Source organism: Micrasema longulum, unplaced genomic scaffold, assembly GCF_059751315.1.
Source record: "Micrasema longulum isolate JH-2025_06_02 unplaced genomic scaffold, ASM5975131v1 h1tg001642l, whole genome shotgun sequence".
Lineage (NCBI taxonomy): Eukaryota > Metazoa > Arthropoda > Insecta > Trichoptera > Brachycentridae > Micrasema > Micrasema longulum.
Window position 1 is genome coordinate 624,920 of NW_028278821.1, and position 26,902 is coordinate 651,821.

Sequence of the window (26,902 nt, forward strand, 5' to 3'; positions counted from 1 at the left end):
CTGTAAACAATCAATATTCCTAAAATCCTGTGAAACTATTCAACTATTTAAACATTCGTTTTCATCACTTATTCTTATATTTTATAATAATACGAGTATACACAATAATAAACCTGAAAAACTCAAATATACCGATAATAATGACACTAATCCAAAATTGTCGTTTTTGAGTTAAGTATTTATTTTACTTCACAATTTGCCCATAGAGCGTTTACAAAAATAACACAGGTACGTAAAATTTAAAAAAAAATAGATCTAAAGGAACCTAAAAATTTTACTGCAATGCAAATGAAAACTCAAACTCACCGTAAAAAAAAGGGGAAAAAAAGTAAATGTAAAGACATGATACATAAAAAAAACAGTTATATGAAGTTAAAAACCATGTTTAATTACGAAATTAAATAAAAATTGTAAATACTAAAAAAAGTATAACTTTAAAAAAAATGTTTAACAGTTTAACAGTTAACAGTTTACGATGGAGTTCTGGTCTCAATCCTTATGTACAGGAGCGAAATATAGAATTGGAAAAACAAGGATGAAAGTCGGAAGAATACTGTCAAAATGCAATCTCTCAGGCGTTAGTTTGGACATGTAGAGTGAATGGATAGCAAAAAAAGGCAAAAAAGCAGGTTTCAAACACGACTGTTCCTTTGTCAAGGCTTAAAAATAAACAAACACAGTCTTTCAGGTGAAACAGTCAGTTTACGAAACTGATCGGCATATTAAATTGATTTTCGTGATTTTTCACAAAATAAACATGACGGTAGTTAAATTACTATATTTTTCCACTTCCTGGTTTTCGTGTAATATTTATTGAAAATAAGTTTTTTTACTGAAATATTTAATATTTTTTGGACTGGCACCTGAAGAATGAGATTGATCACTTACCTTAATTTATATAGCAAAGGACTGCTTATGACACAACAATTGAGACTGCAGTTTAAAAAGGAACGTTTCGTAATATACCGAATAATTTGTGTCACAAAAGTAACATGATTATATGAAAAAAAAATTGTTTTGAAAAAATACAGCTTTGTCATATTTTTTACCCTTTCAGTCCGGGTTTATTCAAATATAATAAATGAGACTTATTAACTCACGTACCTACCGAAATTAAAAACCGATGAATTTAATTTTTCTTTCGGTCAAAGAGGATGACGTCAACTTTTCCATTTAAGCATACAACCTACTACCATTGTCCATAAGGATATTTAATAAATACAATCACGAAAAAATCGCCATTATGAAATGGGCAATCGAGATGAAATGCGCGCGGATTGATCAGTGAATCAGGCCAAATATGTAGAAATATGTTTTTATTTGTAGTGTTTTTATTTGTTAGTTATATGCGTTTTTATCATGTTTTATATGCATTTTTTTTCTTCAAAAAAAGACATATTAGCGTTCTTATAATTTACCTAAATATTTCAATTTTGGTGAGCATTTTTAACGAATTATAAATAACTCACTATTAAAAAATGGAAAGCAAGTTGGGGTAGAGTGGGGTTTGAACCTCGGACCTCTGATCCTTGAGTCCGCAACACTAGTCACGGGACCACAACCCGATTGAAATTGTAATTTAATAATTTTGAATAAGGCAGGTTTTTAAATTATATAAAATGTCTCCCTCTACACGGGACAAGAACATTATTTTTAATGTAAACAAAGAAATACATATGTAGGTACATTTTGAAAGAACAAAAAAAAATAAATTACTCGTATCCTAAATAGCTCTAATTTTTTTTTCTGCTTATGTTAGTAGTCAACATTTCTCCGAAAAGTTCGTTTGTTAGTTTAAATGCTGGCTGGTTTGTTTGTTTTGAAGCAAATTACTTTCGCCCTTTTAAGTGCTATTTCAAGCAAGGTTTGCTGAATAAATCTCAATAAAATTTAACTAATTTGATTGAATAAACGTATATTGCAAGATGATAATTGCGCTCTTTAGGTGAATTTCGCAAAAATGGAGCTATATAAATTATTCAAATATATATTTATGTGTTTATGCAACACTTGTTTTGACCAAATGTTCATTAAAAATAAATGTTAAATAATTACTAAAGTATAAACGATAAAAAAAACCAAGTAATTTTCAAAACATGTTTTTTTATCCACACGAATTAATTAATGTCTGAAAGGGTTAACTACCTGAAAATCAAAAAGGTCATTAGTCCTCTTGCCGGACATGTTGTATGTTTTATGATCATCTGTCATTACGACCCGAGTTATGTCATTTTGTCATGTGTCTGTCATTGACATTGACATCTGTCGGACCGCTGCTCTTTTTATATACCTCCGACTACTTTGGCATATGACGTAATAGTCTGTCACCTTTTTATCTCTGGTGATTTGGTTTTTTGTTACATTTAAAGCAGATACTGGGTGGAAGGAAAATAATATTTAACAATTTTTTTATTTTTTTATTTAAAAAAACCTTTATTTAACATCAAAACATACATGAAAGAAAAGATAATAACAATTCAGGTTGAACTTGCCAAAAAGAAGTCAGGCTCTTGTGTTTGGCGAGTGTACAAAATAATATAAGATATGATGATTTTCTGCTTTTTTAAATATTTTTGTTTCTGTTTTGAAAAAAAAATGAATAACAAATAAATAAAGTTTCTAAAGTTTTGAAGTTAAAGTGTTGGAGTCTCTTTTCATAACTATTTAGTGTGGAACCCAATCGACATTTCTTTGATAAAAGTCTAAGATTTTTTTTGTACAGATTCAACAACACATATATACTTATTGTAATGTGGATTCCAAATGTTGATCCGTATTCCATTTTACATTTTACTTGAGAGTTTTACAGTAATCCATTAGACGATCATTTTGAAAAAATATTTAAACAGTGCGATATATCGTTGACATTGGCAAGGATCTTTGCATCATTAGCAAAAAGTAGAAATTGAGAAAATTTAAAGCACTTATTTATATCATTGATTTTGAGAGGAAATAAACTTGGACCTAAATGGGAACCCTGCGAAACACCAGAGCTGCAGTATTTAAAATTTTAAAACACAATCAACATATAAGACTTCTAGCTAACCCATGCCAATCCATCTTTAACCCATAATGTGTTAATTGCGAATAGATCTACGAAAAGCGGGAAGATCTATCCTGAAGAATTTCAATTTGTGTGACGAATCGACTAATCTACACATTCTGGATATTGGTTGGGGCAAAAAAACATAAGTTTCTATTAGAATATTTAATACAAATTTTGACTTACGGTGACAAACGAATTCTGGTGGTTTGGAACATGAAATAAAATAATTGCAACAGAGAAGAGACATCACTTATAGCACTGAGTATTTTAAAAATGTATATGAGGTCCATTTCATCAAAATAAAAGCTTTATGTTTTGTTACAGTCGTTACTTAAAAAAATGGTGGACCACAATGACTACGACTTCTGTCTTTAATCACAATGAAGAGATTTTTTTATAAATTATGCTAATCTTTTAAATTCCAAGAAGTAATTAAATACCTACAACGAGTTATTTATTACATAGAATCTATATTCTATTTATAAACAGCCAAAAACTAAAATGCATTCGTTGTATTTTATAGTTTAAAATTAATTATATGGATTTTACTTATTCCACTTTAATGTTCATCTGAAAGGTTTTCGTAATAAATTTGACAGCTTAGCGAAGAGACATACCTACATCAAATTATTTACCAGTATATAAAACCGTAAAACATTAAAAATATAATATTGCCTTACTTCATTTTATTTTATTTTTTAAATTTAATTAAATTTTATTTTGTTTAATTCAATTAAATTGTTTTTTTTTCATTTCATTTAATTTTATGTCCAATTTGTGTTGCAATTTATGTTAGATCAAGCTTGATGGATAGTGTAAAACACAACCAACCTATAACTAAAAAGTTATTAAAATTTGGAAAAAATATACATTGAAATAAATATGTACATTTGAACACAGGCAAGAAATCCATATTTTAAAGTAATAACAAAACTAAAATGTTATGTTAAGTATTTTCCTTCAATACGTGCGGTATACCTATGTACAGTTACATATTTACATCTACCATCTTTCAAGAATCAGCGAGTATCCTGTTAGCTACATGTCCGGCATTAGCCATGATACCTACAATCTACAAAAGCTAGCCTTTGTATATCTTTCTTTATTTTGTTGGCCATAATGCTTTTTTCACTTTTTTTTTCACATGAACACTTGACAAATTATCTATTCAGCTCAACGTTTTTTTTTGGAAATTAATTGACATAATTTTTAGTTGCTAGAATTCTTCGCGTAATTTGTAGCTGCAAGACGATTGGTAATCTTGCTTCAATTTGTAAATGTTATTAACAGGCTCTGTGGCGCAGTTGGTTATACGGCCAACTGTGAAACAGGCGTCGCGGGTTCGAAAAAAAAATCCAAGAAAGGTTTTTTCTCAATTTGTGTGGTTGTTTGGTATATTTTTCATTAACTCCTTTCATATCCCCTCCATCCCAACTGCTGACAAGCCTCTAAATAGAGGCTTAGCGGGTTATTCCTTAAAAAAACATAAAATACTTTAATTTTATAAATGGGGTCTAGAATTTAAACAGTCCATGGGCTGTAATTTAGTTCTTATCTCTTATAATGTAAATTAATCATAAATGGAAACGAGGAACTAGAATCCCAATCGTCTATGCATCCTGTAGCTGCAAGAAGTACTCGGATATTTATTTATTGTATAGCGCCCTTAAGGTGATTTTCACAAAAATGTCGCTATATAAATTATCCAACTATAATAATAATACCACTTTTAATTACTAAATTCATCATCATAATTTGCCTATCTACGCCCAATGGTGTAAAGGAAATGGAGTTGGAACTCAAATTAAAGCATTTTTTAAACTTTTTGTTAGAGAAGATAAAGTGATTAGTCTCACGCTTAAAGTGTCAGTCCAGGGACATGCAGCGTAGAACCACTTTTAAAAGCAATGTTGAACCAATAACCTTAATCCTTTGTCAGGATTTTACTCAAAAGTAGCCTTTGAATCAAAAACACTCGTCCATCGGCGCTATTCTAAACCGCTTTATAAACAAAATACGCGATAAACGTGTTTTATACGGCTGCGAGAGCGTTTGGAATACCACCCCAGGGTCCTGGTTCTATTTCTCTTATGTGCAAAACTCACGGATGCAGAGATATACACCCTTATGTATTATTTTGCCGTACAATGTTTTTGTAAGAGTAACGTATTAAATTTGAAAACATTTTTTTTTTCGCTAACAATTTAATATTCCCGTTTTAATCATATCCTGTCTAAAACAAATACTGTAATTTCGTGTTCCGGGAAATGTAAAAATAATATATAATGAAATCAATCGGTTCAAATTAATATTGATTATTGTTTAATGAAAATTTGACAAGCTTTTAAGGAAACATAATTACATTTTTTAATACTACAATTTTCATTTTTAAAACAATAAATTTCTTTCCTATTAGCTTTATTGAAAATTCTACTCTTATGGCTGTTATCAGCCACCTTTAATAAAAAAGGTTATATCATTAAATTTTGATAAAACGGCGAGGTTTATTAACTATAATACAGTTCAGTCTGTTAAAAATCATAATCAGATTTTACTTTTAGAAATTAAGTCTAAGTCTAGTAAACATAATTTATTTATGAAAATCTGAAATGTTTAAAAATAAAAAAAGGGGTTCGAACCGTCAGTGGGGTCGCAGTGAGTTACGTTCTGCTGAAGGGAGTGATTTTGTTAAATGCTGCAAATGCCCAGTTGCATTTTACTGGCAACACTACTGACTAGTCCAACTCGTTAGCGTCCACGTCGCGAACCCCGGGCAATGGGATCACACTCATAACGGTGTGATCACAGAAGGTAAGAAGATAATAAAAGGCGAGTTTCTGGCGCCTCCAAACCAGAACCAACCAGCTAAGGGAAGGTAACAGGTAACCGACAGAAAAATCCATCAGAGAAAGCAACGGGAAACCACTCTATCTATCTTTTCCCAGGAATCGCTATAGCGAGTACATCCAACAAGCAGTTGTCGTGGTCTCGGAGTATCGCAAAATCAAGATGTTTTCGCTGTAGTGATCGCAAATGTCGGGGGACCCTGATTAGACACCACAAGAAAACATAAATAAAAAGGCATCAGGTTCTAGACGTCTTGCACGTACGTTTCTGACTGTTCGTCTCTGGTTCATGTCAAAACTGCGGTACGCGAATTTGACTTGATAGGATGTACAGAAACTGGCAGCGAACAAAGAGGCCTGAAGACTGTTTGTAGGCACCACGTGTCAACCTTGAAGATGGCCAACGGCAGCTGAAACATTAAAATTAATACAATCTGAATGACCCAAAAGAGAGCAAATGCAATAAAATAAAATATCAATTGCCAGGGTCGCATTTTCCATAAGAGCACGCGAGGTACGAACCCAGGGCCCTCGAAATTTTAAAAGAGCCCCTTTCTAAAAGCCCCACCTATGTGTGCCTATGAGTCCCTACATAGCCTAAGACGGCCCTGTCTATAGCAAAATATCATAGTTAATTATTTTTGTTAATATATTTAAAAAAAGATATGCTGAAGTTATTAAAATAATCCAGTGCCCTATGCACCAAAGATGTGGAAGAGGAGAGGTCGGGGAGGATAATGATTTAGTATGGTTTATTTAAATTATAACAATCAATGTAACGGTCCCAAAGCAATATTTTAACACGTTTTTAATTAGAGGCTTGTGTCAGTCAGCCCAGGTATATGGCGGTACAATTTTGTAACTAGACTTATGCTGGGTTTTATTACATAAGAACCATTTAATAACACATTTATAGTGATTTATAATATATACATCGTCTAATGACACGTGTTGATTATACACTCATAGGAACATATATAATACGTGTTCTTGTATTTATGATGTTTTATGCTAGAAGTACCTAGTATACGAAAGAGGAGATGAGATCTTCGGTTTCTAGTGAAAACCAATTAAGTGAAATTTAAGGTTTGAATCACCACTTCTTATTGGTTTATCTAAAATCAAAATCCCAATTCAGTCTCGTCAACCATCCAGACATACTCAAGATATTAAACCAGCCAATGACAGGTCTTAAACACTGTAAATGCCTAGACTTCCATATTCCCTTATCAAAAATGTTTTTCCTCTCTTTTGCAACAAATTTTGATCTTAATAACTCCCCTGGGGATAAATCCAGCCTGACATGCTAAAAACGTTTAAAAAAAAAAACATATTTGCTAATGGACTATCAATTTTTTTGTGTATCATATTACCATCGCTTTGATTTTTAAAGTATTGTAATTACTCTGCCAATGACGTCACTCTTTGTCGTCGGTGAGTTGTCCTGACTGGTGAGTTGGCTTCTCGTAAATCGGAAATCTATCACAACACTGTCATTGGTTGATTCGGAAGAAATTGAGACGTAGTTCAAAGTAGTTTTGCTATTCCAATTATTTGATTTGTATATATTCTCGAGAATCTTCACCATGCAATAAAATGCTATAATTTTTATTTGAAAATGCTACGTATTAACTGACCTACAACCATATTAAAGATATACAGAAATAAAATCACACCTTTCTTGTATGTAAACTATTAATAATCAAATATTCAATTGACTAATAACAACATTCTGTCACGAGCGTATGTAAAATCGCTGAGAAATACGGAATATGTACACGACTTCAAAACCTCATTAGGAAGTAAAATGAACACTGACAATATATAAATGATAACACCCTTAGCTATAATATGTAGTTTGGGCAGCCACAGTTAATTTTAACATGTAGTCCAGTTTCGTGGTCAGTGATTCAACATAAAACGTCTACGCAGTTTCTTTTTTATACGACATGTAATTAACACGCGTAAAAGCATATAATCTTTTTCTTATGTCTCCTCCAACTGGGTAGGAGATTCCATACATCCTCATGCATCAAATCATAAATATGCCATTTCTACATAGCGCTGCACTTCTTCATTGCGATTGACATCTCTCGGGACGATTCCTAGTCATTTTGTCATTGGCGTACAGAATCAGTGGATGGTAGAACAAATTCCAACTTGTATTAACTCTGTTATCTTCGTTGTGTTGTATTAGACTCTTTGAATCGTAGTAAACGCGGCTTTATTTACTAAAACTGTTACCCAGTACAATGTAAAAGATCTGACAATGTAGAAAAACATAAACGTACTAAAGAAAATCCTTACACCTTTCATTAATTAAATACCATACTAGCAGCATTCTAAATGTATAAGTATATAATATACCTATTGGAATTTATATTGCAGTGGATTACTAACATTGTTTAAACTTGATTATTACATGATCACCTTTGTTAACATATTTTCATTTCAGCAAATCGCTTATCGCAATTTATCAAACATAATTCGTGTTTTACCAGGATTTTGTATTGTGTAATTTAGAAATAAATGCCTGCACTGGTGTTCTGTGCATTTAGAGCTTTGGTGTGTAAAATACCTTGGCTAAATAATTTTGCGTTATGATTGTGTTTTTCGTAATAAATTTGTAGAAATGTTTAGGTTAAATCGCGTTGACTGTCTTTCTTTTTCTGACACGATGTTTCGACCTCAAGGTAATGTGATCAGTTAAGGTCTGTGATACACCATAGGAAAGATGATCCCTTTGGTTATGATCAAAATGTTGAAAAAAGAAAGAAAACTAACTCAGGTTTAAAAAAAATCTTCATGTGCGTTCTTCGTTTTGCCATATTGAAATAACAAAACGCACTCAATTCGTGTTTGCTTCCTAAATGAAACGTATCTTTATTCCCCATCCGATCCTAAGTGGATCATGTGGACATCATCACACGCTTTCAGAAGGTCCTATCGCTAGCTTTACATCTCGCCTCCTCTTACAACAATCCCGCATCCCTAAAATGCGACGAATATAGCCGAAAAAGCGGAATAAAAATATAACGGTCAGTACAAATATTTTGCTGTCGACCAATTCGCATCTGCTGCCCAAGGCTTTTTTTACGAACGCATCCGTGAAAATGCATTCGGACCAGAAGGATTATTGATAGTCGGATTGACCGCAAACCTCAAAAGTGTCGAAAAATATACAGGAAGTACAGATGATATTTTTATCACGAGAAATGTGGGAAATCTCGGATTCACGACGGTAATATAAAGTGACATCATCAAATCCTGGATAGAGAAGAATCTCTGGAAGGATGAGCCACGATGAAAGAGTTTATGCATGAAATTGAAGGAGACAGCTTCCCACCACCGTACTGAGGGTGCCCACATGCAAGGAAAAATTGCTCGTTGCCAAACGAGAAGAGCTGCCAGTAGGAGCTTTGTAATCTGATAGCTTTGTTATCTTTGTGGCAAAAGAAGGTTATCCGAAAGTACATTACTTAAGTGGATTGAGGAAAAGAGAAATGTATTTTTTTTACTGACGGATTAAGTTGATTGGACATGATCAATTCGCCGAAATGATTACACATATTTTGAAAAGCCTTGAAATTCTTTTTGGAAGCCACCAGATCTGTATATCCAGGGGGACCTATAAAGGAGTCACGAATAGTGACAAGAAGCTTTATTTGGTATTCACAGAGAGAGGGAAAGGAGCAAGATCTCTGTGTCTGAACTGGAGAAGGTTCAGAATGTTTGAACAGGAAACAGAAACTTTTCTGAACAGCAACAAGATCAGACAGTAGTTGGACAAGTAGAAGAATAGAAGAAACGCCAGTTCCAGAAACGAGAACTCACATACATACTGCAAAATATTTATGAATAATAAAATAAACGGAAACCTCCTGCCATCCCCCGTTTGCAAATAAGTTAAACATTTAGCAAGAATTTCAATAATCTAGATATATTTTTTTATCACTCCATAGAATCGATAAAGAAGAAAACTAACAAGCTTGATTCAGAATAACAAAGAATAGACGTTTAGTAATTTTTTGCTCTTTATTTCTCGTCATCAAATCAAATGCAATTTTAAACTCCTACTTTATTTCATTCACACTCCACCGCTCCTTGTCACTTTCCTTCTTTTTCCTTCCCACTACCTTGTCTTGTCCCTTTTTCTTTTAATTTAAATCATATCAAGAACATTGTTTTAATTACTTCTAATTTTATTTTTATATTAAAATAATAATTAAGAGAATACATGTAATTGGAAAGCAGACCCTACCATACTATATTTATATTTAAAAAAATTATAGTCTAAGTATAAACTATTGACGTGTACATCTGTTTGTATGCGAAATAAAATAAAATAAATCTACATAAAAGAAAACACATCTTAAGTGATATTTTTTTTATTTAATTTCATACATTACAATAAATTGGTTTTATCAATAATGAGGAACTTCAGCCCTACGGGAAATTGGATACGAAAAATGTTTTCTTCCGCGCGGTAAAAAATATAGCATTAAATTGTACCGCAAAGTTTCTTGAAAATGTACGAAAAAAAATAAAAAAATAATGAAAACGCACTACTTCAATTGACTCCACTAGTTCATATGAACCAACCAATGATGTGAGAGCTGTGAAGGATATCCGGTTGGCTTGCTGTAAACAAACCAATGGGATGAACTAACAGAGAACAACCTCTGACGTCACACGTGGAGTTATTTCAGAAATACAAAAAAATCAGATTGCTGATAATACGATTTGCAAAAAAAAATATTTTTTTTGCTTAGTTTTATAGTCTTTTTACAAATATTTTTTTTTAAAAGACACTAAATTACGAATATTGTAGTAAAATGGTTTCGTTATTATTACATACATGACAGTAAAACGTTGGTTTTTAATGCGGTTTTACAATGCAATATTTCATTGTTACTAAACTAGCTGAAGCGTAAGACTGCTCACTTTACCTCCATGTGCAAAAAAACGAGATACTCTGTATTTGGCTTACTACTGCAGTGACTTTTGCTTTGATGATGAATAACTAAATCCAAAAGTGTCGCAATTAAAAAATATTTCTAAAATCTTTTTGATGTAATAATTATTAATGTAGTTTATATAAGATGGTGTTTTATGTTTCTTATACAATAATGTTTTCTTTTTATTTCAAATGTATTAATTTGTATGATATTATGTATTGACAAAAAATGTTTTTTCTTATATACGATCCCAAATTAGTTTCTCATAACTCCTGGGAGTATAATATGTCATTTTTGTATTATATGTTTTATTAATAATAAAAATATAAAAAAATAAAAAAAACTCTTTTGATTCCTGAACATAAATTAAGTAAATAGTAGTGTTTTGTTTTTTATTGCTGTTGGAGTGAGTGAAAACTTGTGTTTGGAGAATTATTATGTTTTCAACATACAGTAGTTAACGCAGATGCCATCGATATAATATTATATTACGCGCATGAGATAGTATTATAGAGAGTACTGTTACATCGCAGTATCGAACCCTCACCATAATGTGGATGTGGATGTGGATACCAACGATAATTATATCACAAACAGAACCCATTCTGCGAGAATATTGAATATTGAAGTAGGTTCCGCAAATGCGAATCGGCCATTGCGCAATCTCCTTGCGCAATCTAGAAAAGAGGTTGCGCACCAATAAAGTGAACTTTTTGTAAACAAAGTGAACGAAACATGTCGTGTCGTGATTTCATTGTTTAAGGTCCGCCTAAAAAAGAAAGCTTTGTTCAAAGTATGTGAACATTTCGCACTACTGACGTGAATAATTTGGTACCTAGCGAAATGGACTCACTCGGAGTTATTACGTATCTATTTGTAATACAATTTCATACATAATTTGCGTTAGTTGGTAATACAAATGAATAACAAAAAACTGTTGGATGTCATAATCCGTTGGTAGATACTGTGAATTTTACTTAATATTTTTATTCACGTATCGTCTGTGTAAGTTCGACACAGCGAATGAGCCAAAAATATTAAAATACGTTTTTTAGTTGATTTTAATCGAATGGGACATGTCACAATGATTGGCATATTTGAATTTCAAAATTGACCAATAGACTGCACGCGTTCGATTAAATCCAGTACCGAAAATAAATCCTCCCTATTAATGAATCAATACCCCTAAATATACCCCTATATCCCTAAATCCAATATAGAGGATGAGATGTATTCGATTTGCGAAAAGGCAACACAGTGAATACGGCATACGTAATTGCCACAATTAATTTTGTACAGACGCATACGATAGCAAAAAAAAAAATTCCAATAATAATAATAATAATAATAATTAATCTTTATTTACCATTATATATACCATAATCACGTTGATAAATACAAAAAAATAAAACAAAGGTTTAAACGGTTAAATGATCTGCCCATTGGTTAAATGATAAACAAATAATAAAAAATAATAAAAAAATACAAATTACAAAAAAACATTTTAAAAAATATTATGAAAATACAAACAGTAAAAACATAACATTAATTATCATTATGATTGCAATGTCTTTACTCAACCGTATCTCTTCGGATATCGATATCTTTCGTGTTACTGAAAGAAAGTTCAGAGAGGATATCTTCTTTTTACTCTAATTACTGAGTATTTTTATATTACCATTTTATTAAATTTAAATTGTATCGGTATTTTATTTTCGTGTTCTGTATGCCTTAGATAATATTTTTGTAATCTACATAAACGTATTAAATAAATAAATAGAATTTAATTATATAAGTTATGATGTCATCATTATTGTCATACATTATTTACATTTTAATTTATTAAATTGCATCTTCCAAATATTTGTTTATACTATAGAAACACTTTTAAAACTCTTGAAGTTTTTTCAATACAATTTATTTCTTGAATTTTTTTGATAAGCTAATTATAATTGAACGTAGTTATGCAGAAAACAGCCAGGCATAGAAAAGTGAAACTGCGATAATAGCACCTTAGTGAAAAGAGTGAATAAACAAATCTATACAACAGTTAGAATATTTTAGACTTTAACAAATGATACGCAAGGAAAATATTAGTTTGTTTTTTTCATTACATACAAGAATTTAATTATGTATTTGACCAGTTTTAATGATTTTTAAAATTCGTTAAGATTTTCGAGTGCTGTGGGTGTTTTCTGCAAATTAAGAAATGCAGTTTTTGTGATGGACACCATTTTCAGAAGGTGATTAAAACAATTTTTTGTATGAAAGCGGTCTGGCTGTTTTTAGCAACACATATAATTGACCTTACTGCACCCGATAACATCAATATCTATTTTTTGTCAAAATTGTGGACTGGCTGCCTTCTGCATAACTACGTTAAATTTTTATAAATTATTGTTTAGCTAATAGAATTTTTAATTTACTTTTATTCCTGGTGTTATAAAAGTGGATTTTTTCTTGTGTATAGAAAAATTCAGGACTTGATTTGGCAATAGAGAAAATATAAATCAACAACATAAAAAATATGCATTTAAATTTATTTTTTATCTTTTTTTTACTAAATCGCAAGGTTTTTTGTCCCTCCAGAACATTTGACAAATGGTTCATCCACGATATTGAACTTTTATAAACAGTATTCGATATACATTGGTATACTCAAAATTTTATTGAAACTACATTATTTTTATAGATAATTTATAAACCGCTATTTCAGTGAAACTCACCTCAAGGGCGCTGTACAATACGTATCACAAAACGTCTTGCAGAACGGCTAGGATTCTAGTTCCTTGTTTGCAATTATAATAAGAGATAGGATCAAGACTACGGGACGTCTTGCAGCTACAGAGCTCATGGGTGGTTTGAGTTCTAAACCCTATTTACGAAATTTATGAAAATTAACTGGTATAAGAAGTGTTGAAAGGAAAGTATTTTCAAATGTTGCTTATGAGGTAAAATAATTAAGCCAGATGAATTTCACAAACATCAATAACAGTTTTAACTCCTTAACGTTACAAAAGTCTTTTTCAAGTCTTATTAAAAGTATTTTTCATATAAAATTCTGCTTGCGGTAGGTATTATTTTATTTTATAAACGACGCTACCGCGTCAAAAGTAGAATGACAAAATGGCGTGCGGGTCAATAAACTTAAATTGTTTCAATCTTAACAATATCAGGAAATGAGAACAATAACAATCCGAATATCCTTAACACATCGCAATTTTCTTTTCTGGTCTGTTAAATCTAAATACCTTTGTGTAATTTAGGACGGTACAATCTTTCGATTGCAAACGTCCTTAAACGCACTGTAAAAAGTCATGTAAGATTAATTACAATAAGGGTTTTTTTTAACTGTTTTTAGAAAATATCGTTGCATAATATTTTTTTGTACGTTTAGCAGATTTTCCCAGCGAATTAACTTCAAAATAGTTTCAGTAGTACAGTTCTGAGTGTAAAAAACGACCAGAACCCTGGACGAGCATTTTGTAAAAATCTGTTAAGGAAATAAAGTGGAGTAAGACCACCTCGTCGTGTAGCGCTTGGCATATTTGCCTCGCATTCTCGAGGTCCAGGGTTTGATTCCTGGGGGTAGAGAGTGGTTCATTAATGGATTTTTATTTCTTTCATGCGACTACACTTTGCTTCATATACGACCACACTGGTGATAAAATGTCAATTTTTTTCAAATAAATACGAACACGTAAAACCAAACAAGATGATTCAAAACATGATTATTTTAATAATATTTTCATTTTCAGCGAGATAAAGCTACACAATAAGGTGATCCGTCTTACGCTTCAGATACCAGTCCAGAGACTATGAAATATTCTAGTGTGAAAACACCCTTTAAACAAATATTTCATACCAACCATTACATTACATTTAATATTTCATTTTTAGAATTTCCATTATTTTAAGTCCCAAATTTGCCCGCGGACATCCTGTATATAAAGTGAAATAAAATTTTCTGTATGAAAAGTTGAAGACTCGTGTTTAAAAGATTTTTTGAAACATGTCAAATCACTACAATAGTTGTTGATAAAGATACTTTAAATTTTCATACAAATATATCGCACAGGAAATTCCATTTTACTGAATATAATTCCCAGTGTAGTGGCCCTAGACTCGACTTTTATATTCCTTGCTCTTAGAATTTTCTTATCTCCGTTGACTGCCTTTGTTTATTAATTTGTATAAACATTAACTGTGTATTATACTACTTATGAAATGTCATGAGCAGCAAGTCTTGTCTATTGCATTAAAAAGGGGGTCATTCGTGGGGTTAAGGGCGGCCCTCGATACATCTTGACATATTTTACGCTAAGTTGCGTCTTGTACGGGAAGCCAAGAAAGTTCACAATGCAACTGGAGAATTTACGGCTTCGACCACAGCGGGAGCTGCGGTCGGCAGACTTGGAAGAACTTTCCTCGCGAGAGTTATGCCCGGAGACTGCGCAAGTGCGCATGCCAGCAACACATTACTCGGAATTCATATTTGCATACGCTGATGGCGGCAAAACGCAACACGCATTCGTGTGGACGCCCATGTCTATGTAAATAAGGGGACGGTTTTTTTATTTGAATATTAGGGAAACTACAGCTTATCACAAACAATTAATAAAGGAAAAACAATAATAATGAGGGGATTTTAATATCAATATACTGGAAAAGACAATGTACTAACCAATGAATACGTGAATAGCCTAGTGTCTAATGACTGTACAATTCTTAATGAAATGTCTGATGAAAAAATACAAAATGGAATCATAGAGGGGAAAATACGATCATTGATAACGTATTAACAAATATTATAGAAGCTTAATATACCATAGACTACAAAGATACTCCACTCAGTGATCACAGAGCACTCTATCTAAATGAAGATATATCTGTGAAAGACAAAAAATATATGGACAAAAATACACCGTAGAAATAACGATTACGTCAAATTTAAAGAAAATCTAATATAAATTTTATATTTAAAGCACTAACTTTGTGGTTATTTATTATAATAATATGAATAAAACAACATTTTTTTTTCCACCGACTGGTTTCAAAGCAAACAAAAAGCGATTCATTATAAGAAAAAATAATTAATAACCAAATAAACAATATTTCTTTTAGTCCTCTCCTGTCTAGCTTCGAAAATATTGATATCAAATTACCACCCTTGTAAGCGAAAATAATACTTGATTTATTGGGTCCACGTGTAGTATTTAGTTAACATGATTAAAATAAATTAGGAATTAATTCATTAGTTATGTAAACTTTGACGAAGAAGCTTGTTTGCTTTGAAACCGATCGGTGGAAAAAAAAAATAGTGGTTAAAAACAAAGTTGTTTTATTAAAAGAAAATCTCTTGGCAAAAATACATGAAATTAATAGTTTTAAACAATTACAAGATATTATCCAAAACAAAACAAAAAAGAACACAAAAACCAAGGTAAGAAACTTCACAACGTCAATAAAAGACGGTTAGGTAACTAAAAATATATATATAAAAAAAATTAAAATAAAAGTCAAGAATATAGACAAATGATTAAAGAAAGAAATAACAATCAACTTGTAACCAAACAAAAAAAAATAGAATATTTGAGAAATAAAATAAAAAAACTTTGGAAAATAATAAAATAATATCAAATCAGGAACAAAATTACAGTCAACAACAACAAAAGAAGTATGTTAAATAATTGGTGTATTTTTTCATAACTTCCTTCCATATTTTCTCTTTCCCACCTGCTGACAAGCATCTAAATAGAGGCTTAGCGGGTTATACGTAATATATATAATGCGTATACGGGTAAGAAAAATTGATACTCTTTAAAAAAAAAAAGGCATCACCAGGATATAATAAAATCAACCCCATACTGATGAACGCATACTCTGGTTTCACGAAATTTACAAATTAATTTTTTAAAATATTATCGAGAAACTTTTTTTGTAAAATTTAATGCTCTTATTTTTACCGCGTGTAAGAAAACACTGTACATTTCCAATTTTCCATGGCACTGAACTTCCCCATTGATTAAACTGTTTTTCGAATTTCAGTCTAGGATATCATGATTCAATCGGGGGATGGAACAAAAATCCTCGAACAAACTCGCATGCTACCGCCCAATTTTATAATAACTTTAAAACAAAGCGAGCGCGGATGAATAATCCATGTTTTCATAAATAAAGTAGGTAATAAATTATCGAATATACGTAGTAGATATATTATAGAAACTATTTTTTTGTCTGTTTAAGAAGACAACGTGTTTTACTATCTTAATCTTCAGATTAAATGACCTTCAGCAGTGCGTGGTGGTTTGACTTTTGTAATATAAAATGTGAGAATATGTTTTTTACAGCTCGAGTTAAACCGTAACTGTCAAAGAGATAAAACTCCCCTCGGGGCACAGTTCATCAAACCGATCGTTGAAAGGTAATCCGTGTTTATGTCTGGTCATAAATACCTTTGATTTTCATGGCCATTTAGACTTACATAACACACATACAGCGATACAATTTTGTTCTCAATATCATCATCATCAGTAGTCTTCCTAAAGTAAATAAAGTCTTGAAAGAGATTGATGAGACGAATGGGTCAGTCCAAATGAAGTGATCCATAAATAAATAAAATTGTGGTTTGACCATTTAAAAAAAAACTGATTCTGTGTAAGTACCCTAAGATGTTGGTAATTCAAAATAATTTATATTTTAGTTTTATTGTTTTTGGTTTTCGTGTGGCGGCCATATTCGTTTTACTAGAAGCAAAAGTTTTCCCCGTATTATGGGTTTGTGGAAACTCAAATATCTCAGGCCCTATTTATCTATCAATATAAGACTAGAAATAGTTTATTCAGAAAAAACTAACCTGAAAGATTGTAATAAAGCATTTTCACCAAATGTAATTCATGCATTTTCACCAAAAGTGGTGAAATTTCACCCTAAATTCTTAGCAATCGTTTTCCAAAATTCCTATTTTCACGGGAAAAAAAATTGAGTATGGGAATGAGTCAACAACTTAAAACTTTTTTTACAAATAATTTAAAACTAGTTGTGTTCACAGACAAAATTTCAAGTCTGAGACTTACCTGCCTATAAAATAAAAAATTCTCAAAATTTTGAATTTTTCAAAATTTGCATTTTTTGGACTGAATATTCCTGGTGCGGGACCAAATAACATTTTGCACTATAATAGTACTGATACTACGAGCAGAGATATGGCAAAAACAAATGTGCCTGCCACACGAAAACTAAAAACAATTAGATTAAAATAATAAATACTTTAAACTACAAACATGCACACAAAAAATCTGTTTTTTTTCAAATGGTAAAGCAACCAGTGTTGGACCAGTTGACCCGAATGAGACTCCATCTTAGCAGTAAATATCCACGAGTAAAAACCTTCCCAACTGAGTGAAAGCTAGGCTGGCATTTTTACGATCGAACTCAAAAAGGGCTCTCTTCCGTATTGGTTTGCTTATCAACAAAAAATACTAAGAAAAATCTTGCATTGCAACTTAGTAGTTTTTGCGCAAAACTGACAAAAAAAAAATTTGTTTTTAATTACGTCTAAATACTAAGACGCCTTGCAATATTTAAAAAATATGCATGACAATAGAGAAGAAGAACCTTTTATAGAACGGAATAAAGAAGTATGGGCATTTACAGGGCTTATGACCTGTCATTAGTAGGTTTAAGTGGCCACTGTGGCTACACATACTGTGTAACGTTCACCATTCTGCCTATATTTGAATTTGAACATTCCTTAAATTCTTTAATCTGTTGATCTTGATCTTGGTTAGAATTTCACCCGCATCAATAAAGGTTTCAGCTTTTTACCTTCACAAAGATGATGACAGGCAGCTGGGAGGCGGTGCAAGTTACCATGACTTTTTAAATAAATTAACATATTTTAAGTGCGTCCAAATTTTTGTAGACAAGGACTGGATTCCACCCTTTAGCGAGTTTTTAAAATTGACATGTCATGACATAAAAAGAGAACATCTAATTGAACGGAATCTGGAAGTCTAGGCATTTGTAGTGCTTATTGGCTAGTTTAAGTGACCATTTTACACATGACTCTTTAATTTCACGACAGTCAACAAATAAAAGAATTGAAGGAATATGGATTTTCAGCTGAAGTAAGGTGAATGTTAAATAGTGCGTTAAGTGGCCACTTAAACCAGCCAATGACAACCCTGTAAATGCTTAGACTTCCATATTCTCTTATCTAAGATGTTCTTCATCTCATCATTGCTTTATCGCACCTAATGGTGCATAGGGCACTGCATTGTTACACCAATCGCAGCGTATCTTGATCATTTTTTGTTACATGAAGGTAAGATGATCAGTCTTACGCTTCAGGTACCAGTCCAGGGACCATGATATATTCTGGTTTGAAAACACCCTTTTATTTATTATCCTCGAATTTTCCACCTCAAAATGATTGCAATTACAAGCTTCGGCAATGAAATACGAGTTCTAAAGTCAGATTACGTCGGTTAAACAAGATTAAATAAAAACGGCATACATATTGGCTTAAACTACCAAAAGATTTGATACTGCAGTAACGTCCAATTGATTGAAACGTCCTTGTTAAAGTGTGTTTGCCTAATTTTAAAATTCATTTGACGCTTGAGACAAAACGTACCTACATAATAAGATTACTAAAATAAAATCTAGGTCACTTCATATTTATAAAGGTCTTTATAAAATACCGAATATTCTGTACCTAAAAAGGTTTTTCCAAAAATAACTAAGGCAAATACAATAAATAACTTGGTTGTAAGGATGACTGGGTGGTTAAATTGAGTTACTCAAAAAGGTCTTTATTGTGTAACCTTGTTTGAAAGGCGAAAAGTCTTAGATAATAAAATAAAGAATTCAAAAGTGACTGGTGACCGGTAGATAGAATATAGTGGAAGTCTTAAATAATATAATTTTCCGTCCCTAAGTAAATTTATCTGAAATTTAAATTGTGTCTGAAGACATTTTTATAATTTGATAATGTGTAATGTAATGTAAGGTTTACTTTGATTAATTTAAGGTTTGTAATTATATAAATTCAAACTATCAGAACAGTAAAATACGTATTTATTTGCATGTTTTTTTTACGGATGCAGGGAAGTAAAAGGGTTGATTTATATTTATTCAGAAATATTTAAATTTCAGAAAAAAAATTAAGCAAGGGACCGGGACCCTTTCGAAACCAACGGTATTTACAAAATTTATTGTAAAAACTGTCCCAAGGTGTATAAGAAGCAGACTGACAGAAAAATTACAATCACAGTAAGGACCACATTAATGCACGCAGATGCGGCTACCCCGAAATCGGCTTCGGTCGAACACTACATAGATACAGGGCATAAGTTTTTCTTCGAGCCGGTCTTACTCGGTTTTCCTCGAATTCCGCATCCATCAACCTTCGCATATTAAATCTTTTTAGTCATTTTTTTCGCTGTGCATTCGCTCCACATGGTCCTAAACGATTTACAAACATCCTAACAATATAAACAGAGATGACGGGATGTGATTAAAATCATCATGAAATAGAATCACTTAGAATAGTCATGAATTTTTAAATTACGATTTTTTACTAAAAACATTAAATTTGTTAAAACTTAACGATAGAGGAAAAAATATAGACCTTTTCAATTTATTCAAAATTGTAAATTCAATATGGGATTGCCCTGAACTATTATCTCTCATCAACTCCAGGGTGCCTGGAAGAATGACTAGACAGGAGCTACCGTTTTGTAGCAACAATTTACGGACAGTGTATACATTTTTTTTTTTACATTTACATTTTTTTTTGCACCACAACAGGCCAGGAGGCCTAATTACAGTGGTGAATTACATCACAGAGCACCCAGGCTTGAGAAAAATCACATTTTAATTTTTGTGTTCTCACCGGGAATCGAACCCGGAACCTTCCGTGCGTGAGTCAAGCGTCTTGACCACAACACCACGGAGGCCGCCTACTTGTAATGCCGTATTAAATAGACTTCATAAACTCGGCAATAGTTATTCCCACGGATCAGATATATTTAGTGTAGGGTATTGTTCCTATAGAACAAACCTTTTGAACTTTTTCAAAGATGGTGAATGGTAATTATATTTATTTATTCGTACATTTCATAATATTTACAGTTTTTTGTTCACTTTGCCCAGCTGTATGAAACAGTACTTATGATTTTCTTGTTGTATTACTGAATAATGTTTTATTATTTAAACTTTCTACTGAATATGCTGTATAATTTTTAGGTTTATTTTTTTTATAAATCTTAAGTATAAGGAAATTTATTTTAAAAAAATATATATATATTAATCCAAATATGTTAGTATTATAAATGTTTGTAAAGGGCAGATTTGCAGTTTATGTTTATGAAATAATAAAAAAATAATAATAAAAAAAAGTTAATAAAATAAATAAAATAAATAAAATAAATAAAATAAATAAAATAAATAAAATAAATAAAATAAATAAAATAAATAAAATAAATAAAATAAATAAAATAAATAAAATAAATAAAATAAATAAAATAAATAAAATAAATAAAATAAATAAAAAAAATAAAATAAATAAAATAAATAAAATAAATAAAATAAATAAAATAAATAAAATAAATAAAATAAATAAAATAAATAAAATAAATAAAATAAATAAAATAAATAAAATAAATAAAATAAATAAAATAAATAAAATAAATAAAATAAATAAAATAAATAAAATAAATAAAATAAATAAAATAAATAAAATAAATAAAATAAATAAAATAAATAAAATAAATAAAATAAATAAAATAAATAAAATAAATAAAATAAATAAAATAAATAAAATAAATAAAATAAATAAAATAAATAAAATAAATAAAACAAATAAAACAAATAAAACAAAGAAAAAATAAAAAAAATAAAATAAAAAAATAAACAAAAAAATAAATAAATACATAAAAATAACATAAAACCGTAGACTATGAAAGGACACCTAGTTTAAATAAACAAGATGCATATAACAACGACTGCAACACGGTACAAATCCTTTAAAAATACTAAGCGACATCAGCCGACTTGAGGAGCAAATTAAAGTTCTTTGTTAATTAAAATCCCTCACTTAGCATCAAAAAATTACATATGATCCGAACGGGAGAACCAAACGACCCCAACTCCTACTTGTATATGGCGTCAGGAGAATAAAACGTTAAAAGTGTACATGACTGTGCAATAATTTATTCATGTTGCATATACCTACATTTTTTTTTCATTCGTGTATTTTATTTATTTTTGTTAGTTTCGAATGCTTATGTACATAAAGTGAAATTGACCCTTGTATAATTTACGTCTTATTTTGTTCTTATATTAAAAAAAAATAATAATAAATTTAAAAACAAAAACAGGAAAATTCTTTTTTCTATTAATTTCATGATCACGATTAATCGACTCTTCTGCAAAGTTGGCTACATGTCACTTAGGGCCGGTTGCATCGAAGTTGGTATAAATTTAGTTTAAAGTTAAATATTTAAACTTAGTTAAGGCTCAAAATCTGGTAGCTGAAAAATTCCGTTGCATCAACATTATTTTGATTAAGTCAAAGTCTATGTTGCCACTGTAAAGGTTCAAGCTTCACCCAAAAAATTGTTGGGATTTTTGCGCAAGCACGTACTTGTTTATTTACATGTAGCAATACACATGACCCGCGACGCGTCTTTGGGCACAAACGTTTAAATTTCGTTCCAATTTTCAGTGTGTGCGAAAGGGCGAAGCAACACTGCGCATTCGGAGAAGAAAATAACAAAAGGGACATCGTCCTTTTTGTTCTAGATAAAAAATTAAAAGAGCAAAAGGTAAAACAAAATGAAGAACTTTTTACTCTAGAAATATTTTGGGCAACTATGGCAGCCTTAAATGCCCAGAAAGAGTTAGCTGAGCTCAGTCTAGCTCTATTTAAAAATAAATAAACAGCATTTGGATTTAGATTTATTTTACACCACGCCGCTGATGATCAAGTCCTGTGTTTTGAAAAATAATTAAAAATTAAAATAATTATTAGTTCTTCACTTTTTTGACATTCGAAATCTTACGATAAAGTCGGACTCTTCCCACAAAAAAAGGTCCGTTCGTGGTTTGAACTGTTTTTTTTTGGTTTAGAATATACTCGATGATAAATTCGTCATCGGAAGACAAAAAATCAGATAAAATAGACATTTTGTGCAACTTTTCACAGATCGATCAATAGATTTCAACATTCTAGACGCTTTTTTGACAGATGGCAGATCCCATTTAACTTTAAACTTAACTTTAAACGGTCCCCTGGCGGCCGGTCAAATAAAAGTAACTTTTTTGTTAATATTAAGTTAACTTTTTTTGATGCAACGCATTTCGACATAAAAGTAACTTTTATTTGACTTTAGCCCTGACTTTAACTTAACTTTTGTCGATGCAACCGGCCCTTAGTAATTTTTGCTTTGCCACCGTCAATAAGCCGAATGACGATGAACGCTGTAATGCGATCCAAATCGTGTAAAAAGAGTCAACGACACACGGCATAATAACCCAGAAAAACTCACCGTGTACTTCGCATTTTTTTCAGATCAGTTCATCCCGATTTTTCCAATTCCATACTTTGCTCCCATACATAATTTTAAATGGCTTATTTTATATATAAGAAAACAAAGTAACAATCTCGCTACGCTAATATAGAAAAAATAAAATCTCCTTTTCAAATTTTATTTTACAAGCGAAGAAACAATTAAACGTAGAATTAAAAGAATCCTACATAAATGAAAATAAAACACGGAATAAAACTTCCGTGGTAATAAAACAATACAAAGCATTGCGGTGATGGGTAGACGCGGAATCGTATGGGCTACGGAAGTGCGGTGACTTTTGTTAAATCATTTCTCATGTCTCATATTTCACTTCAATTGTTCCAACGGGATAGAATCAGCCACATTGTCCGCTTCGTGTCCTAACGAGACGGTAGTATGGTACCAGGAATAGGGATCCAGAAACACAGAGACACCTTCATATGTATATCTTCATATTTACATAATATACTATATATCCTTTAAAGCACATTCATTGTTTGTTCTTTTTACCGTGCTGTTTTTTAAAAAATAGTATTAAATAATTAATAAATAATTTATTATGTCCCGGAATGAGTTTAAGTGGACCCTGGGAATATATTACACGTATTAATGAATGATAATACGTGTTTTTAAAAATTATATAAGTTTTAATAAAATTTGTTGCAAGAACAAAATAAAGATATAGTAAGACTTTTTGTGAAAATTTTGTCCATATTTGCCTATTTTCTTTTCTGTGAAATTGGCCCCAATGCAATTAGTATGTTCATAAACACATGATGCAAAGATCTTTGCCAATGTCAACGATATATCGCACTATGTAAATATCCAAAAAAACTTGATCGACTAATGGATTACTGTAAAAAAAAAACTCTCTAGTTAGAAGTAAAATGGAATACGGATCAACCATTTGGAATCCACATTACAATAAGTATATATGTGTTGTTGAATCTGTACAAAAAAAATTCTTAGACTTTTATCACAGAAATGTCAATTGGGTTCCACTCTAAATAATTATGAAAAGAGACTCGAATACTTTAACTTCAAAACTTTATAAACTAGAAGAAAGGTAAATGACTTGTTATATTTATATAAGATTGAAAATGGTAGATTGGAAAGTTTAAGCTGTTTAAGTACGATAAAAATTTATGTTCCTAATGGTCATACCTTAAGGAACCTAAAAACATTCCACATTGATTCATTAAAAAATAATGTGTCCTTCTTCAATCCATTGTCAAGAATGTGTAGATTATACAACACCATTGAAAACGTAGAGATCGACATTTTTGACGCTGGATTGTTTAGGTTTAAGAAGTGTATACAAAATGCGTTTTTACATTGATAAATTAATTTTGTATATTTTTTATTTCAAGAATTAACGGTACAAGTACTTTTTACATTACATACATACATAAGTATTTACAGAGGAGTATATACAGTAACAACTTTTTCAATGCTTACTTAGAAAAAACATAATTAAAATATTGATTCCACACTAAAATGTTTTACAAGTAATTGTTTATAAGCTGGAAATTTCAATAAAAATATGTCACTTAAATCCGAATGTTTATTAGCCAGCGCATGTAGACGATTCAGTACTGAATTGCTAGAATATATTGAGATATGATTGTTGCAGTGATAAAGTTGAACTAGCCTAGTCACTCTAACTGGTACTTTAAAACCAATGAGGGCCAAAATTTCAGGGCTGTCCAATACTGAATTAACGATTTTAAATAGAATTTAATTTTGATGGATTACACTACTGGTTTTGTTTCGATGCATATTTTGTTAATTGTTTTTATTAGTATTTTATGAATTATTTTTATTAGTTTTATATTAATGAATGTTTTTTTTAAATAATTTAATTTTTATGGTTAATCTTATTTAAATACGTATTTTATTCATGTTTATTTTATTATTAATTAGTGCAATTTTATTTTAACTTTTATAATAATTTAAATTCAATTTAATAGTTTATTTCACTCATTTTATATAAATATGTATTTAGTTTGAATCGACAAAATAAAGTGATTTCCAGTTATAAAGAATGACTGCCCCAGTTACGTTTAGTTAAGTATGTGTCAATGTGAGTCTTGCTAGTATTTTGTCATGGATCAAAAAATAAAACAATAAACAATGCAGAGCCTATGCATTATTGCGTTTGGAAAGGAAAATTAAAATAAATAAAATGTGATCAGTCATTCGCAATGCACTGAACTAGAGATTCAAAATAAATTAATTCTTAACTCAAAATGTAAAACAAATTTTAAAATAAAAATAACTGCACATATAAATAGTGTAGCGAGAGATTTTTTTGAAAAATATATGTAAATCAAAACACGTATTACTTTATATAATTGGTACAAACATTATTTATATTTTTATGTATTTCATTGCTTTATATTGTTTTTTTTATTATATATTATACTATATTATTTAAGTTTAAGTAACATATAAATAATAATATATTATTTAAGGAATGATGACTATACAGACTGAACGAAAAAGATGTAGAATGTATGGGTATAAATGATATGTGGGAGTGTTTGAAAATAAGTATGTGCGAGGCGGCGAAAGAAGTGTGCGGTGTGACAACGCTAGGGAGAAAGAAAGGTGATGCGTGGTGGGACGACGAAGTCAAAAAACTCGTTAAAGAAAAGAAGGATGCGTGGATAAATTTGCTTGCTGTAAAAAAGAATACAATTGAATATGAATCGGCTAAACGCGTGTATGGTGAAAGTAAGAAAAAGGTTAAGCAGGGTGTATGTGAACGGAAGAAAAAATTGAAGGATGAAGAAGGAATGAAAATGACACACAATTTCCATGAAAACATTAAAGTTTTCTGGAAAGCTGTGAAAAACTCCAGGAGTAGCAGTGAAAGCGGAGGCATGACAGTTGTTAAAGATAAGGATGGAAAAATGGTGACTAGTGAGAGTGGAATAAAAGAGAGATGGAAGGAATACTTTGAGGAAGTTTATGAATCGCACACTGGTAACTCGGGCGGTGCCGATGTATCGACATTATCCGAGGTGTGTTTGAACGCAAATGATGAGGAAAGTCAGATTAGTATGAAAGAAATTATCAGTGTTGTCAAATGTATGCGGAATGGTAAAGCGCAAGGGTATGACTGTATTGCAGCAGAGTTTATTAAGTCGGGTGGCAAATTAATTCTCACATGGCTACATAAACTTTTTAACTTGTGTCTCAAGGAGGAAAGGACTCCACCTGATTGGAGGAGGGCAGTTGTTATGCCGTTATACAAAGGAAAGGGTTCTAAGGTGGAGTGTGGGAATTACAGAGCTATCAGTCTTCTGAGCGCTGTCGGCAAAATGTATGGAAGAATACTGATAGAAAGAGTAAGAAACGTGACCAAGGAGAAAGTATGGGATGTACAGAGTGGATTTATGAATGGTAGAGGATGTATGGATCAAATATTTGCATTACGCAATATGACAGAAAAGTTTTTGGCGAAAAACCAGA